Below are 18,910 nucleotides of genomic sequence, written 5' to 3'. Positions count from 1 at the left end.
AAGATCTCTATCAAGCATTCTTACAACTACAATACCCACCTGCGGAAGTGAAGAAATAGATTGATAGAGCCAGAAGAGTTCCCAGAAGTCACCTACTACAGGACAGGCTTAACAAAGAAAATAACAGAACGCTACTAGCCGTCACCTTCAGCCCCCAACTAAAACCCCTCCAACGCATTATTAAGTATCTACAACCTATCCTGAAGGATGACCCAACACTCTCACAAATCTTGGGAGACAGTCCAGTCCTTGCCTACAGACAGCCCCCCAACCTGAAGCAAATACTCACCAGCAACCACATACCACACAACAAACCCACTAACCCAGGAACCTATCCTTGCAACAAAGCCCGTTGCCAACTGTGCCCACATATCTATTCAGGGGACACCATCACAGGGCCTAATAACATCAGCCACACTATCAGAGGCTCATTCACCTGCACATCCACCAATGTGATATATGCCATCATGTGCCAGCAATGCCCCTCTGCCACGTACATTGGTCAAACTGGACAGTCTCTACGTAAAAGAATAAATGGACACAAATCAGATGTCAAGAATTATAACATTCATAAACCAGTCGGAGAACACTTCAATCTCTCTGGTCATGCGATTGCAGACATGAAAGTTGCTATATTACAACAGAAAAACTTCAAATCCAGACTCCAGCGAGAAACTGTTGAATTGGAATTCATTTGCAAATTGGATACAATTAACTTAGATTACCTTGCATAATGACTTAGCCACTCCCAGTTTCTATTCAAGCCTATTTCCCCTTGTTCCCCCCCACCACCCCCAGATGTTCTTGTTAAACCCTGGATTTGTGCTGGAAATGGCCCACCTTGATTATCATACACATTGCAAGGAGAGTGATCACTTTAGATAAGCTATTACGAGCAGGAGCGTGGGGTGGGAGGAGGTATTTTTTCATGCTTTGTGTGTATATAAAAAGATCTTCTACACTTTCCATAGTATGCATCCGATGAAGTGAGCTGTAACTCACGAAAGCTTATGCTCAAATAAATTGGTTAGTCTCTAAGGTGCCACAAGTACTCCTTTTCTTTTTTTGAAATTCTTCAGTTCAGGTTGGAACCAAACCAATTGTGCGGGGGGTGGGGGGGTGGTTCAGTTCGGCTCCCAAACTAAAAATCAGTTATTCCCTCAGCTCTCGTCAGGAGAAGGCTCTGGTGATCTCAGGTGTCTTACTAACATGAGGGTCATAGACCTGGTCACATGAGGTAGTTTTGATTCCCTGTAGTACATCTAGGATGTGTTTTTTATATGAATGGGCCAAAGACTGGAAAGTGAGAGGATAGTTCTGGCTTTGGTTTATGCCTCCTGATGTCTGGGGAGATCATCTTAGAGTCAGGTATCTTCTCCATGAAATCGGTTGGCAGCTCTTCAGACTGTGAAGCTTCCCAGGTAGTGAGATGGCCATTAGGGTTGATTGAACGATTTTCCACTTATGAAGTTCTGCTGGTCATGATTTAGTCGCTGTGATGACTGAGGAGAAAAATGATATTTTTGCAGGCAGGTCTTGAGTTGAAGTCTGTTTCTTCCTGTGATTTCCATCATTGATGTTCAAATTTCCTTTGCTCCTTCTTCATCATCAAAAAACCATGGTGATTTACAGGGTGATGGGAAGGGGAGTGCTGTTTAGATGTCTGTGTAACTATAGCTGTGCTCAGTGTATGATTCTAGGGTTTCACCAGATCTTCCACTTGGCCAGTTGGACAGTCATAGATTTCTTTGAGAAGATGGGATCTAGGAGCAGTGGACCAGGATGGTACTCTGTCATACTGCTCTGAGGCTCGAGTTCTTATGTGTACCTATGTCCTTGACATAGGAGTGTTTTTTGTGTCCTCTGTATTCAGTGGAAATGTGACTAGGGGTAGGGTATGCCCAGCTCTATGCTTAAATTTGGATAATGCTTGTAGGAGACCTAGAGTGGATTCCAGTATGGATTTTTGGCCCATAGCATCAGGGGTGTCATAGCATGGATGCTGAGGTCTCTCAAGACAATGAGCTTTGGGGACTTCCCTGCCATATAAGTCAGTATCTCTATCAGTTCTTTAAGGAATCATTTGTGTCTGGAAGCCTGTAGATTAGTAATATGTCTGTTGACTCACAAGCTAAGTAATGGTGTTTAAAAGACTTTCTAGTTCCTGGGGACGCCCTGCTGCATTTTTGCCCCAATTCAGCAAAACACACAAACGTGCTTAACCTAAAAATGTAAGCAACCTCATTGACTTCAGGTTTCAGAGTAGCAGCCGTGTTAGTCTGTACCCGCAAAAAGAAAAGGAGGACTTGTGGCACCTTAGAGACTAACCAATTTATTTGAGCATAAGCTTTCGTGAGCTGTAGCTTATGCTCAAATAAATTCGTTAGTCTCTAAGGTGCCACAAGTCCTCCTTTTCTTTTTTTCATTGACTTCAGTGAGACTACTCATATGCTTAAACTTAACCATGTGCTTAAGTGCTATGCTGAATCAGAGCCCTACGCTGGATCATAGAATCATAGAATATCAGGGTTGGAAGGGACCGTAGGAGGTCATCTAGTCCAACCCCCTGCCCAAAGCAGGACCGATCCCCGACTAAATCATCCCAGCCAGGGCTCTGTCAAGCCCTTGGTGGAATAAGAATGGCCATTGTGTCACTACTCCTGCCTGTTCTCAGAGCGTGATTCACTGCATAGCCCGAGGAGACCATGTGGGATAGCGTTGGGCAGGCAGTGTCATTTGGCCAGGTTTGGGTGATGCTGCTACCAGGCAATGCACACAGCTTAAAGCGGTGTCTTCTCCACTACGCCTGCTACAGGATAGTTACATGACCTCCACCTCCAGGGTTATTCTCCAGGCTGAACCTCTCTAGTCCGGCACCCTCGGGACCTGACCGGTGCCTAAGCAGAGAATTGCCGAACCAGTATTGTAGCCAGCGGGTCTCTTTTTATTTGTATCTCGCCGAGGCGAATGAACGGAACAACGCTTGCAACGCAGCCTCGCCAAGGCTTGCCGGCTGTCTTCATCACACCGTGTTAGTGGCGTTACACAATTGTATTGTGTTGGCACAAGGAAATAAGTAGATGAAAGCATAAAAACCAGAAACTAAAATCATGCCGGACCATGGATGTTGCCGGACCAGAGAGTGCCGGATTAGAGAGGGTTTTAAACTGTGTATTTCGCAGAGTAAAGCGGCGTGTAAATCATAGGTAAGTTATTGTTCCTGGTAAGACCTTCGCCATTGGCTTCCTTTTACTTTGGCCTCTGCTTCCCCCCTCCCCAGTTGTTTCAGATTTGAATTAAATGCCTCTTTTGGAGATTGATTGTCCAACAGGGGGTAGCATGTCCCTTGGCTGCGTACGCCTGCTCCCATATTCTGTTCTGCGGGCTTTGAACGTCTAAGAGAAAGAAAGGCTCAAACTCTGGGGGAAGAGAGGGCAGAGGAGGGTTTATTAGGGTGCTAAAAGCTCCACGTTCGGTGAGCAATACCCGGCACTCCTGGGTAAATACCTCTTTGCTACACATTGATCTGCTCCTGATGGCTTTTTTATTATTATTATTATTATTATTTTATTTTATTTTATTTTTTCACGTAAAGTAACCCCCTTCCCTCCCCCATTCAATTAGAAAAGTGGGCAAACACCATGTTAAAATCCAATCCAGGACTCGATGATCCTGCCCAGGTTTTAGAAGCTCCCCCCCCCTTTGCAATGTAGTTGGATAAGTCTTCTGGTATTTCCTGCTGCAGACTCCCTCGAACAGCTGTACGGCGTTCTAATGCAAATGCCTCTCTCCTCCGCGCTGTCTGTCGCCGCTGCCGCCCCTCCGACTAGGACCGGGAAGGGGCAGCAGCTCCGGAGGCCGGCTAACGCGCAAACAGCCAGTGTGTTTTGACTGAAGGGGTTTAGGGCAAGGGGAGCAACAACTGCTCGGGAAAGGCAGGGGGCTGCTTGCCACTGACAGAGCACAGCCCACCGGGCACCGAGCCGTGCCTGGGAGAGACTTGGTGACGGTGACAGGTCGGAGGAGGGGGCAGAGGAAACGTGTCTGGCCCCACAGAAGGATCTTTACATCCAAGACCGGGGGAGGGAGGCTGGCAGCCACCGCCGAGCTGGGCATCATGTCAGACACCCGGTGGAGAGGTGTTCAGAGGAACTTTTTACTATGGTGAGGAGGAGGCGGTAAGGACATGGGAAATTTGCTCCACTGATCTCCAGCAGGATTTGGGGCAGGGGCTCTGTCGGCCCGAGCTGTCAAAGATTACGCGTTGAGAAGGTAAGGCATCCTTTCTGCTGGCCATAAATGTGTGTGTGTGTGTGTGTGTATTTGAGATAGCTGAGATTTCTAATGCCTTGTGAACGGGCAGATCTTCCCCCTCCCCACGAACAATACCCGTGCTGTTGAAGATAAGATTTTACAGTTTTACCTCTCTTTTATTAATGCAGTAGTAATAACTGAATCCTGCCAATGCTAGCAGTTAAATCCTTGTGAACTCAACCTCACATCGTTCAGAGTCTGCGCTTCTCGAAATGCACCCACACAATGGAGCATTCAGCATTCACTGGGATCTATTTCTTTGAAAATATGGGAATCCTCCCCAGGCAGAAAATTAACATTTGCAAAGAAGCCTCAGGAATATTAATTTGTATAATACTTTACTTTTGAAATGCCTACCCATCCTTTGCATGGGGCACAGGTACAAATATTTAAGCTGCACTTCACAAAAATTCAATAGACCATAATAATAACACCCGTGTAGACAGCATATAACATGCATCATGTATCCATTCCCCAGTGAATCAGACAAGAAATGCACCAATACTTGCTTTATGATGCCATTATCTTCACACATTAAATGAATGTTGCACTTGTTTTTCTGTGGCATTTTTGTCATTCATAGCAACATAGCATCACTGCTGTCTTTAAAAAAAAATAAAATGTCCACAGTTCCACGCTTGCAATTAGAAGCCATACTTCTAAGAAAACACTTGGCGAAACTGAGGTTTCAGTTCCTGTGGAGACTGACTTGTCATTCCTTACTCATGCAAAAATCCCCATTGAAATCACTAGGAATTTTGCCTGAGTTAAGATGTACAGAAAACAAAAGAAAACAAAATCTCATTGAAAGCTGGGACACTGTGTTAAGAAGAACATAATTACAGAACAACTCAGTCTTTTCTTTTTGTTTTAAATGAGATCTCATCTGACTGCACAATTACGTGCATTTGCTTTTGTTTTCATTCATATGCCAGAGAATATAATTGTTCTTAGAATCAGTACCCCATAGTGGTTCTATTTGTACAAACACCAGACCATGGAATTTTCCTGTTTATCCAGATCACAGTTTTGTTACATCCTAGGAAAGGCTGTGTTTGTGCTGAAAGTGAAATGTATACTAATTCTAGCTGTCACTTCTGTATATAAAAGAGAATAGTTTCCTTTCTGAATGAGTTTAACCTAAAGGTCCGCTGTTACAATAGATCTTTATTTAAACTCCGGCTATTTATATCTTGTTCTCTGACAGCACAGCTTAGCTACCTACAAAATTATATCTATATATCTGTAAACAAGAGCTAAGGAGGCAATGTGAAATACATTAGAAGAGCTTGGAATGCTCAACTAGCAAAATAATCAAAAATCTTTAAGATCTGAAATGCGTAGTGGCTAAATTTACTCATGCTTGTGAAATGGCTCACCAAGGCCAGCACACACACAGCATATTACTGTTTTTAAAGTGCATTTGTTGCACTTTGGGATTTAGCAGTGGGAGCAGTGAAAAGTCAGAATACTGTAGTTCAACTCTTTCTCCAACAACTAATCAATCAGGCACTCAGAGCACCTTTTTACTAGAGCTAGAGGTGGATTTGAACAGACTGTCAGTTTTGGCAAAAGGAATTGAGAGCTATTGTAAGTGACATAGTTTCCTTTCAAAATACATTATGTCTGGCTGGTGGGACCCATTTTCAATGCACTTCCTGTAATATGAAGGGTAGGTAGATTATGTCTTTGATCCAAATACTTAAGCCTGTGTTTAAGTTTAAACCCAGCATTAGTCCCAGTGAAGTAAATGGTCTTAAAGTTAAACATGTGTTTAATAGTTTGGAGGATCAGGACCTATATTTGTCAATTGCTTTGAAGACTAAAAGTGCTGTACAGAATAATCTGAAACTAGTAATAGAGATCAGTGTGGGACTAGCGAATCGCTAACCTTTACCATCAACACATTCATGTCACCCAACTCAAATTCAACACTCTGGCCCATTCATTTCACCCCAGAGCACAGGGCAGAAAGGAACAAAGCTGCAGAGGTTCACATAGTCACTATTTTCCCCTCTGTGGGGTGCCCTTCCTCCCCGCATCTTTCTCCCTGACACACAAATTCTCAGAAGGCAAGGCCAGGCAATGGAGGAGGGAAGTGCCTGGTGGGGAGGGGAGCTGTCCTTTGAACCTTATTTCCCTCTCTCTCCAACAGGTAGGCTTTTTCTCACCAAAAACCTGCAGACAGTTAATGCTGCCCAAAGCATTTCCCTATAGGCTTGGTGAAACTCTGACAGTGGTTCACAGATTGCACTGGGAATGGGCAAACAATGGCAGCCACTCAGCCATTGTTGGTGAGAGGGACCCTGGAATGAAGGTGAAGGTGAAGGATAATATCTGAACTGGGTCATAAATCTGTGGGGTTTGCAATGTATTCCTGTCCCTTTGTTGGCTGGAAGCTACATCCCTGTGGTTCCTCTGCCCCACATGGACTGCAAGGATACATTCTGTCTGATTCAGCAAAATAGGATTTAAACAGGCACCTTAATCTGGGTTTCATTTGGAAACTGGAGACCTCAGTCTTGTGTAAATGTACTGAGGTTATGGGATGATTTATTCAATGTGGGTTGCACAAACATAGCTGAGGGAAGGATTTGCTTCTGTATTCTTTTTATGGCCCCTACGTTTAATTTCCATATGTTTTATTGCAACATTGAATCATGAGCTGAGTGGGAGAGAGGAACAGAATTTCAGTTTCTATTACTAGGCTGTGTGTTTAACAAGGCGCGTTACTGGACAGAGCATAAGAGAGGATGAGTCTCTCTGAAGAGCTCCGGAAAAGGTTTTATGGTTTGGAATCTGCAATACCTTCAGGTTAATGCCACATTCTGCCCCTGAATATACCCAGGGGGATCTTTTTGAAATCAGTAGTACCTGCATTCCAGGATAGAATTTAGTCCTGCATATTTTATATTATGCTACAGTATTTACTTAGATCAGTCTGATTTAGCGTTCAACTGACTCATTGTCTAGGGGATCCATTCATGTCAATGAAAAGGCCCCCATCAGCTTCAGTGGCTATTCGACCAGGCCCTCACTCTTCTAGGGCAACTAGGAGGCAGCACAAATTAAGCCACTACCAAGTATCCTGGGCATGGTGCTTACCTGCTTCTGATTTACCAAGCCAGTAGAAAGCTATTCCAGCCACCGTATCTGCAATTTATAGTCACTTTGTTAAAGGGCAAGAAGCCTAATTTGGGGTTTTCTTCATTAGTGTTACCTCTCTGCCTTGTGTGCATTATCACAGGATTTGCTCAGTGAAAACTGCTGATTTTCATGGCTCCGCTTTCTGTGGCAAGATGTCTCTTGCAGCACATTTCAGGTGTGTACACATTCCTGCAGTGGTTACTAAGGAGATTGTAAAGGAAAACAAGATACATCTTAAGAAAGGGTAGCTGGCAATCAGAATGTGTCCTTTTGGAAAGGAATTACAGTGGCCTGTTTTACCCTCACATCTCGAACTGCGGCTGTTCTTACGCATGGCTGGTGCTCTCCAGACTGCCTGTGCTGGGATTTGCATTGTGCTTTCCAGAATGCATGACTCCCGACACTGAGCACACTGCTACAAGAAGCGACTAGGGGTGAAGCTGGTAGTAATTTTTATGGAGCAATGTGGTTGCTGTGTACCTAACTGGCCTCTCGACACTCCTCTAGATTTTTGTGTGAAAGTCAGAGGACAAACCTGGCTCAGAATGGTATGGCTGAATTTCACCCTCTTCTCAGCACACTCTGGGCAGCTGTTGACCTTAAGTTCCTTAGCACTTAAGGAACAGTGCTCAGCACCTCCAAACTTTTCCACGTTCTGTCTCTTGCTCTGTAGGATGAGCTCTTAAAGTGTAGACCCCAGAGAACAAACAAAGTTCCACTAAGCAGAAATGCCTGCTGCCCTGATTTTGTCATCTTGGTGTCCACTTTATAAATATTCCTAATTCTCGCTTCTGAATCTCTGTTAATCAGTTACTCTCTTGAAGTACACTTTTCCTGACTGCAAAGTTTATTACCCACATTCTGCTGCCATGATGATAATTTGAAACATTTTAGCATACTGTAAATTTCCAGCCAGCATTCTGACAAGACTGTTTCAGACAGTTCCGTCAGCTGCCACTTTGCAGATGGCAGGAGACAAAAAAGATCTATGGATGCGACATTTTTTTCCTTCCTGCCCAGCTTCCAAGTGAGAGAACATGCAAACAAAAAATCCTGAAATAACATATCCAGATTTAGAATGCTTCATTAAAGATGGATCCAGGGACCGAGACTTTATATCAGTTATTCCCACATACTGTCTAAAGGCCTTTTATAGTACTTGTATTTGGATCCAGATACTGTGTGTGCAGGTATCTGTGTAACATAAGGAAACTGGGTGATTAAGAAGGAATAGTCTGCAGAATTTGTAGCATCTGACTGATATGTTTGTTAATATTGCCTCTACATGACTTCAGGCCTTCGTAAGGATGAAAGAGGATTTTTCCAAGCCAGAATTGCCAGGCTACTTGTTTAATTAGCAAGGTGGATAAAGATAAACTAAAAGGTACCCATTGTTCTGGAGACCGAGCCTTCCCTTTGGAGTGCTCTGAAATCTCAGATTATTTGTGTTATGTTTGTATAGCTATAGTGGAGGTTGTGTCAATATTTCCATTGTACTCCCTTTGGTTTGTGGGCTTTGTAATGTGGAGACAAAATTTTGCTCTGGGCTGAAAACTAACACGTACAAAGTCTTAGCTTGGGATTCTTTTTTTTTTTCAGTTATAAAATATAATGTTCATGGTACAGCACCTTTGACGGGTGCAAGTTGTTCTTATGCAGTTTTTCGCTCTCTAAGATATGAGAATCTCTTGTAATTCTTTGCTATGAGCCAAGATCAATAACGTTTTCTTGGTGCTTAAAGCAGCCTTCTCAATGTTTATGAAATATATTCAAAACAAAACTCTGCCCTTTTGTAAATCAACTCTAGTGTAGTGACAGTTTTGCAGCAATTCAGTTTCCATTTGAACGATATAATATTTGTGTTACTGAGTAAAAGTAACACACTGCAATCAGCCCTGGAATGGGAGTGTTAAGATTGGAAATACTATGTAGCCTTAATTAGCATCGACTATCACTGGTACACTTACGGAGCTCAGTATTGATTCATTAAACAGGAAAAATCAAATACATTTACTATAAAAATCCCCCCAAAGAAATCATAGTAATTCAATTATTTGTATTCTGTTAGTGCCTAGAAGTCCAAACTGAGAGTCGGACTCCGTTATACTCGGAGATGTATGTACGCACAGTGAGGCTATGTCTACAGTACCACTTATGTCAGTGTAGCTTATGTTGCTCAGGGGTGTGAACAAGCCACCCCCACCCCCAGAGCAACATAAGTTACACCAACCGAAGCACCAATGTGGACAGTGCTATGTTGGCAGGAGAGCTTCTCCCATCAACATACCTACTTCCACTTGTTGGGGATAGATTAAGTCAATGGGAGAGCTCTCTTCTGTCGGCTTAGAACGGTTACACTAGTGAAGTTTCAGCGGCACAGAGCTGTAAGCTCTCTGGTGTGGCTATAGCCTAAGAGACATTCTCTGTCCTGAAGAGCATACAGTCAAACAGACTAAAGGTAGCGAAAAGGAAGGATTATTATCTTTATTTTACAAGATGGGGAACAGAGCCACAGAAGAATTTAAATGACTTGCCCTAGGTCACACAGGAAGCATGGTGCAAAACCGGGAGCTGAATTCAGATCTCTGGAGTCCCAGTCAATTGCCTTAACCATAAAACCATCCTTCTTCAATTAACTCTTCCCTTAATTAGTACCCTTCTCCCCAAATAAAGATACAACACGTGGTAACTGTCTGCACAACTTCTGCATCAGAAGAGTCCTTGATGCAGAATGTGGCTAAAAGCAGTAATTTTTTTTGTATAGCTATAGTGGAGGTTGTGTGGTTTTGAGGAACGCATGTAAATAAAATCCTGAGATAACAATCTGAACGCTGTTAGCTGGTTATTTTTTCAAATTGAAAGTCAAGATTAATCTAAAAATATTTTTACACCCACGCTAACGCAGTACCAGTAGAAGCTCCGGTAGCTGCTGGGGTTTTTTTCAGTGCTACAAAGAGGTCGTGATTTTTGTTAGTTGTAGGTGAGTGCCAAGTGAGACCACACCAAAAAATAAAAATAAAAAAATCAGAAGCCAGTGTGGCAGCTGTTCAGCTGATTTGCTCTTTTCTTTGATTGTAATGACACCGTCCTCTAGTCTGTTGGTAGACAATTTACACGTCTCCTTCACTAGGGTTAGGGAACTCTGCTGTACAGCATGGTGTGGCTAGCTATTAGTCATTATGGAAAATCTTGGCAAAATAGAAGGAACAATTTCTCCCTGTCTTGAAAATTGTCTGGCACATACCCTGAATAATTTTTTTAAGGCAGCGGGATGTGACTCTAAGGAGCCAAGGCTTTTTAACATCTTTGCAAATGTGTTGCTATTCACTGAGGAAAGGCTGCTGAATGATCCACAAAATCCCTGGAAGTCTGATGTGAAATTACCACTGGAATTACTACTGGACTAGTGGGTTCATTTTGATAAGCTCCTGGCACAAGCACAAGTAGAACAGATTTACATTTTATAAGATGAATCTCTCAGCTTTCTCTTGCCACGTTGCTTTAAAAGGAAACCTCACACTGTATTGTAAGTCTGTAACTGATATTAAGAACCTTTCCCCCTCTTCTTCACTGTGGGGGAAAAAAGTTTGTGACCTTTTTATTTTATATGTGGATTTCTTCTGATTCTGTGACCTTTTTCTTTTATATGTGAGTCAAAGTCAATTCAGCTTTGAACAACATTAGCTTTAAAAAAAAATCTCATAAAGGGGAAAATCCTTACTTAGGTTAAGAAGGCGTTCTCCAAACAATGAATTCATCTCATTCGGGTTGGAGCATTAGCAGGCCAGGCCAATAATTTGAGCTGCATTCCAAACAGATTTCTACTATTGTCAGTCCAGAGAGGGACATAGGTGTTTGGGGTCAGAAAAGTACAATATTTGTGTTTGCGATTCTGTTTATAATGGACCTGCCTGATGTAAATCCAGTTAACTTGGTCCAGTGTATCTGTTTTACACTATTTATAATGCGCCTCATGATGGAGAAGAGACAGAATAAATAAATAAATGTATTAGTCTCTAAGGTGCCACAATTACTCCTTTTTTTTTTTGAGAATAATGACTGCCGATCAGATGAGGGGAGAGATTGTGCAACTGTTCCAATTTTGCCCTTTCTATGACCAGGTACATCTTCATGAGGGAGTATAAAGTAGGTAGGGACTAGATGAGAAAAGCAAGTGAGCAACGCTGTAAATACAACAAACGGACGGTGTGACTCAAGCAGTTTAACCAAACTAATCCCCGCAGTGCTTGAAATTTCCCTTCCCAGAAAAGCACAATATGTTGTTCTCTGCTATAAAGCTGTCCTCAAGTGATTGCATTGTGTTAACATGCACCTCGTTGTTATCTACAAGACACATAGTTAATAGAGAGCTGCTGCTAATTATTGGTAATGTTCTGTCAAGTGTTGAACAATGGTAGCAATAAGGACATTTCCTCTTATGACCGGTATCAACGTACTGTGTCAAAAATGATATTTCCAATAGCACTTCAAATATTACAAGCCAATGTTTTATTTCTTTATGAAAACACCTAATCACCATGTTTCAGAGTGTCACTTGGATAGCTGCTTCCAGGCAAATTATCATTTTTTCCCATAGTGCTGTCAAGTTACTTGCTTTAAAGATGGGCTGGGCTTCTGGGAAAGTTCTCATTTTGGGATTTTCACAGCCTTCTGTGGTGCAAAACCAGCTAGCGCGGAGTCCAGTCTTACAAATCCTACTCACATGGAATGTCTCATTGACTTTAATGGGCTCTCTTCCCTAAGGAGGGACTACAAATGTGAGTAAAGGTTTGCAGGACCTTTGAGCCCTTATAGTTTAATATCATGCAGTTAACTGGCATACAAACATATTATATATATATCCATCCCCCTCTTGGCTTCTATGTTTCACTGATGATACTGTGGGTCAAATCCTGGCCATTGACTTCAGTGGAGCCAGGATATCACCCTGTATCTTTTGAAGGAAAACCACATTAACACCACATCATTAGTCTGAAATTGCTCATACTTCAAAGATACACATTTTTATTTGTAGCCAAATTTGAATCCTTTCTTCAATTAAGTGCTTTGGAGGATAGGATTAAAATTCAAAATGATCTGGACCAACTGGAGAAATGGTCTGAAGTAAATAAGATGAAATTCAATAAGGACAAATGCAAAGTACTCCATTTAGGAAGAAACAATCAGTTGCACACATACAAAATGGGAAATGACTGCCTAGGAAGGAGTACTGCCGAAAGGGATCTGGTGGTCATAGTGGATCACAAGCTAAATATGAGTCAACAGTGTAACACTGTTGCAAAAAAAGCAAACATCATTCTGGGATGTATTAGCAGGCGTATTGTAAGCAAGACATGAGAAGTAATTCTTCTTCTCTACTCCATGCTGATTAGACCTCAACTGGCGTATTGTGTCCAGTTCTGAGTGCCACATTTCAGGAAAGATGTGGACAAATTGGAGAAAGTCTAGAGAAGAGCAACAAAAATGATTAAAGATCTAGAAAACACAAACTGTGAGGGAAGATTGAAAAAATTGGGTTTGTTTAATCTGGGGAAGAGAAGACTGAGAGTGGACATGATAACAGTTTTCAGGTACATAAAAGGTTGTTACAAGGAGGGGGGAGAAGAATTGTTCTTCTTAACCTCTGAGGATAGGACAAGAAGCAATGGGCTTAAATTGCAGCAAGGGCGGTTTAGGTTGGACATTAGGAAAAACTTCCTAACTGTCAGAATGATTAAGCACTGGAATAAATTGCCTAGGGAGGTTGTGGAATCTCCATCACTGGGGATGTTTAAGAGCAGGTTGGACAAACACCTGTCAGGAATGGTCTAGATATTACTTAGTCCTGCCTTGAGTGCAGAGGACTGGACTAGATGACCTCTCGAGGTCCCTTCCAGTTCTATGATTCTGTGAAAAGGGGGAAACTTAACTGAGGTCAATGTGAGCAAATGCAAGTGAGATGAAAATTGCCTTCTAACAGCTGTCTCGGTGTCGGAACTGAAGCCTTCTTAGCTATATGTGGGGAACATTGTGCTGCTATTCTCTTGGACATGTAACATTAAATTCAGAAATAGAATTTAAACCTCCTCCATGCTAACGTCTGAGTTGTCTACTCACTGAGCGGAAACAAGAAAGAAAGGTCACTCTATTAAATACGTAGGCCCATTTTCAAGTGACAGGGTTTAAGAGAGGTAAAGTAGTAGCTCTGGAAAGGAAAGAGTTTCCTTTTCTAAACACTTTTAATTTGCCATAATTATATTAAGTACTAAATTGAGAGGGCCTTTTCCGTGATGAGGGTAATGAATAGTTGTGCTGTATTACTGTAGCCAAGGCTGGAAAAGGAAGCTTTTCTCCAACTGTGAAAGCATATTTGGACCAGTGTGGGACTTCATAGTGTAGTTTCCCCAATAATAAACTGCAACACTGATTCCCAAAAGATATCGCATCACTTTTAAAACTTTGTGCTCTGCCCTAGGGAGGTGGCAGTTTTTAAAGGGAAATCACCAGGCACTCAAAGTGAAAATGGCTTTGGAAATAGATCTAAAAGGCTATATTATACCTTCAGGCACAGCCCAGAAGCAGGGGTGCTGCATATGGAGTGCTGTCCTCGGAATGCTTCAGGAGGCACTTTGCCTCAGAGAGGCATCTCTGAGGCTCAGTTCCCTTCCTTCTTCCCCTTTGCTCCAGGGGAAGCTGTAATTTGCTGTTGAAAGTTACAACACCTTGACCCCCTATTCCAGCACAGCTGGTGGTATAGCCTTGGCTCCATTCATTTCTCTTCTCCCTCACACCCAGTCCCCAACCATCTGTTTTGTCAGGGAAGATCGGTAGGCACTGCACGCCTGTGTACCTGAACGCAAGGTCCAGATAACTTACGAAGAGATGTAGGGGGAGTAAGAACCCCACCCATCCTTTATTCCCTTGAGTGGATGCATAATCCAAATCGCAGTTTAGACCACAACTGTATTTTTTAAAAATCACAGGTTATTGCATCCCAAATACACTTTCTTATTTCATGTTTAGAATAAATGGCAGGAACTCAGTTCTAAGTTTTTTGATGTAGGAACTGCTGCAAGTGCAGCCCAGTTCTTCATGTTGTTAAAAATGATTACTTGGGGGAGAAATTTCATTCAACCCTTTTTGAGCTTAAGTAGTCATTGGGAGCATATGGATTGCTCCTCTGTCTATCAACCTTTGATACTTCTAGTGTGCAGATCACCACAGTGTCTAGTCTCTGCTTTATTACAATGTTCTCCACGTCCATCCATTACTTGGCTTCTCTGCTGGGACTGCCATTAAATTGATCCATGGTGATTTTCATGATATGGACACTAGTTTTCTAGGAATTATACTCAGAACACTCCCTTATTTCACACAGACTACCACCAGACTGGATTTGAATCGGTCACCTAGAGGTTAAAGGCTCAGCAGTGCATTACTAATCTGCTGCGCATTCCAGTTCCCAGCCTAAAAAAGTTTAAGCAATATAAGTCTTCTCACCTAATTACTATGAAGTCCATATTGGCCCTGGATGAACTTCAAAAGGCTCAGAGGTTCAGTTCAGATCAGCATCAAAAGTTCGTATCTTTGTCCCAAATTCTCTGGCCTGCAATATTTGTATGGAAGCTTGTAGTCATATGCTTGTCTCTGATACTTCTGGGATCTGCTTCTAGATGGGTTGGAAATATCCCAAGAATAGTTTTCCTCACCATATTTTGGTAGATGTGGTCCCAGATAGAGTGAAGAGGGTAAGCCAGCAGCCTTAAGTTCAGAAGATCTGTATTCAGTTCCTGGCTGTGCCACAGGCTTCCTCTGTGACCTTGGGCAAATCACTTCCTCTTTCTATGCCTCAGTTCCCCATTTAAAGAAAATATAAACCAGCTCTACCTCACTTGGGTGTTGTGAGAGTAAATCCACAAATACCCTGAGAGATGCTCAGATATTGTGGTATTGGAAAGGCCGGGGTCATATATATAAACCTGAATTGGATTAGAGGTATTTGCAATTTAAAAGTAAGGAGGAAAAACAAGTTGTTCAAATGTTTTATTGGGTTGTTGACTTTCAGTGGTTTGTTGAGTGGACTGAGTGAAAGCTCAGGACTCCTCTTGTTACAGCTGATTCATCCATCCTTAGTCTGTTCAATATATTCACATCACAATACACTTGTTTGCTCTCTCTCTATAAAGCCAGTGATAAAATCATCAGATGATATTCTTGTCTTTCTGTTAACCTTGTGAGTAAAAACTAAATGGAGGATTAAATAAATACATTTCAAACTAGCTTTTATAACATTTCTTTAATGAGTTGAGGTGTAATTATAAATATATCTGGTGCCCTCAGGAGACCGAGAATTGTATTCTAGAGTGGTTCGTGGACAATTCTAGTGCTGTCTGTAGACATATGGGTGACTGATTCTATGCTGGGTACATTGCAGATGAGACACTCAATATTGTAAATAACAATACCATATATTACGAAGCACTGGAATGCATAATAGAAAATGAAACAATAAAAAAGTTTAAAAGCCATTTTGCTGTGACATTTTTAAACGGAACAATTCAACAGAGGTAGTGGCGAATACATGCAGTGTTACAGGGCTAGGGATGTTCAGCCATTTCAACAGTGCTACCTCCTCATCACTGAGTGCTTTATCAGTTGTTTTGCAGTGAGTTATATGCACTGCTTTCATTGTGCCTGAGAATGGAGTTGTTAGAGCTCAGGAGTGTACTCTAGTTATATGCATTCCTTGTAAATGAATGAGAACCAATCGAAAGGCTAGAACTCCCATATTTGAACTGGTGTTTCTCAAAAGACATGTAATATAGCTTTTAAAACCGGAAGAGGCTATTACGATCATCTTGTTCGACTGCCTCATAACACAGGCCATAGAATTTCACCCAGCATGTCCTGCATAAAACTCAACAACTTGTGGTTGAACTAAACCATCTATTTTAGGAACACATCCTACCTTAATGTAAAGACTTCAAGTGATGGTGGATCTGCCACATCCCATGGTAATCTGTTCCAGTGGTTAATTATCCTCACTATTAAAAATTTGCACGTTATTTCCAGTTTGGCCTTTTCTAGCTTTAATTTTCAGCCACGGGATATTTCACTGCTAGTTTAAAGAGCCCACTACTATCTGACAACTTTTCCCTGTGTATGTGCTTATAGACCATGATCATGTTGCCTGTTAACATTCTGTTCAATAAGCTAAATAGGTTGAACTCCTTAAGTCTTTCCCTGTACAGTGTTTCACAGATCTTGAATTATTCTTGTAGCTTTTCTCTGAGCCCTCTCCAATTTTTCAGTATTGTCTTTAAAGGGTGAACATCACACAATATTTTGGCCATGGTCTTGTCAATGCCACACATCAAGGTAATATCATCTCCTTATTCCTGCTCCGTATTCTCCCATGTATGCATCCAAGGATTGTGTTATCCCTTTTTATCCATGGTATCATATGAGGAGCTCCAGTTCAGTTGTTTATCTACCAAGAGCTGTAAGTCACAGCCTTTGCAGAAGACTGAGGTACCTTCCTGGAAAGGGTGTGGACAGTTGGTTTGTTCTGAGGCAATAAAAGTTTTTTATTTTCTATGCTCTCTTTCTTTTACTGTTCTTACATCACTTTAATTATCTGCTGGCAGTCTGCAGGCAATAAAAAGATCAAGAAAAAAGTTTTCTCCTTCAAATTGTGGCATTCGAATATTCCTTTTTTAAAGCAAACATGCCTTGCTTGCAAGGAAGGTGCAGCCATCCGCAGCTTTGGTAAAAGACTGGTAATTGGTTCAAATGAATGCAGATAAGGCTTGCAGCAGTTTTCATAAGTAGCTTCTTACTTATGTGCTGCAATGGTGCTGGCTTATTGCATTTATCCCCAGTAGAAAGTGGGCAGCGGAAAGCAAGTGAGGAGTGACCACAATAACAAAAAAGAAGTGAGCAAATGTTTGTGCTTGGAAAACAAGGCATTAAGGCATTTTAAAAATCCCGAGAATTAACTGTATTCTCTGTAGTTTTCAGGTTGCCATGAATTCATAATTTTCCATGCTGTCTTTCCAGGAAGCTCCCTCATTCCCAAAGTACAGTATTTCAATAGAATTAAAAGCTGCATCCCTAGTTTTCTCCCCAAATATCCCTGTTTATAGCTCTGAAATGTTGGCAGATGTTGAAGCCTAAGTCTGAAACTACCGTAATGTTTTCCTGGCAAATCCAAATGGCCTTTAACGATACTGAAATTATGGCATTGGAGACAGGGTTATAGCTCAATTATAGCACCAGCTATGCTGACAGAGTTGAAAATAGCTGGAGATGGAACTGATGGAGATAATCATGTGCCATGTCCATCCAGAAGGGCAGGACAAACAGCTGGGACTGTGAGTTGGGGGCAGTGAAATGTGCCTTACATGGTAAAGGTGGGAGTGGTTTAGGTTTGGATTGTTTGTGGCCGTTGAAGTGAACATAGTGAGAGTTCTGTTTGTCTATACAAAAAAAAAAAAGCAACTATACTTCTCAGTTGGAATGCCTTTTATTTTAGAGTAAGGGGAAAGAACGAAAGTAAAGTCTTTGTGAACGAGCAGTCAGCTCAATAACATGCTGCCTCCCAAAATGGCAGCTGCCTCAGCCAAGAGAAGATTCCTAGGCCTTTGGAGGTGCAATACACAGAAAACAAAATGACAACAGTTACAAAGCTACATTCACCACAAAGATGCAGGGGGAAAACAGGAGACATACATATTGTACATGGTTCCAAACAATCCTCTAAATGCAGCTGAGCAGAAGCTCTTTCCAAAGGGGGAAACAACATACATAATTCCTTGATAAATGCGTCATGTTTCCTAGAGATTGCTTAGCCTTGAGAGATGTCATTAAGTGTAAATTCAATGGGGAGAATCTCCACATTTAGCAGTCAAGGATTTCGTGTTGCTATTAATTGGTGTCGGAGGGAAGCCAGGTCTACTCAAAGTGGATTGCTTTCAAAATGTGCCAGCTTGCTATTTCAATGACTTTATCCAAAGCACTCCTGGGTAGCTCAGTGGGGTTTGTTTTTTTTTCAATGGTGGCATCATATGTGCTGGGACTCTGCACCTGTCAGTTCTGGCAGTGGCTGCTGGATTATAAAACACTGAAATATACTGTAGTTAGAATGATGCACCATCTGTGTCAGGCTTGAAAAAGCAGTCCCAGTGTCTTGGCATCCCTGGGAGACTAGTAGTCACATTCAGGGCTGCTTTACCAGTCCTTCATATCTAAATGGTTTAAAAGTCCATCCTGCTGCTTCAAAGTAAGCATGTGTATGTGTGTGTGTGTGCACTTACAGAAACTTAATGGAAAATGCATAAAGGTTTGAAGTTAAAATGTTTGTTTGTTTGTTTATTTATTTGTTAAGCATCCTGTTCTAAAGACAGCTTGTTTTAGAGTGATGGCTCTCAGCCTTTCCAAACTATTGTAC

The 18,910-nt window shown here is 41.8% G+C and overlaps 1 protein-coding gene across 5 annotated transcripts in view; it reads left to right on the top strand.

The window, feature by feature from the left end:
• The first annotated feature begins 2,817 nt into the window (after positions 1-2,817).
• OSBPL5 (oxysterol binding protein like 5) overlaps positions 2,818-18,910 on the top strand; it is a 220,223-nt gene continuing 204,130 nt past the window's right edge. For 4 of the 5 annotated variants that reach the window (XM_048854700.2, XM_048854695.2, XM_048854696.2 and 1 more), the window contains exon 1: positions 3,731-4,272. The gene's annotated coding sequence lies outside the window, so the exon portion shown is untranslated. Of the gene's footprint in view, positions 3,207-3,730; positions 4,273-18,910 lie in introns of those variants that run through there. The other variant, XM_048854699.2, reaches the window with a different exon arrangement.

The sequence above is a fragment of the Caretta caretta genome, chromosome 6, assembly GCF_965140235.1.
Source record: "Caretta caretta isolate rCarCar2 chromosome 6, rCarCar1.hap1, whole genome shotgun sequence".
Taxonomy (NCBI): domain Eukaryota; kingdom Metazoa; phylum Chordata; order Testudines; family Cheloniidae; genus Caretta; species Caretta caretta.
The sequence above is the reverse complement of the archived record's forward strand: the minus strand, read 5'-3'. Positions and strand labels throughout refer to the sequence as shown.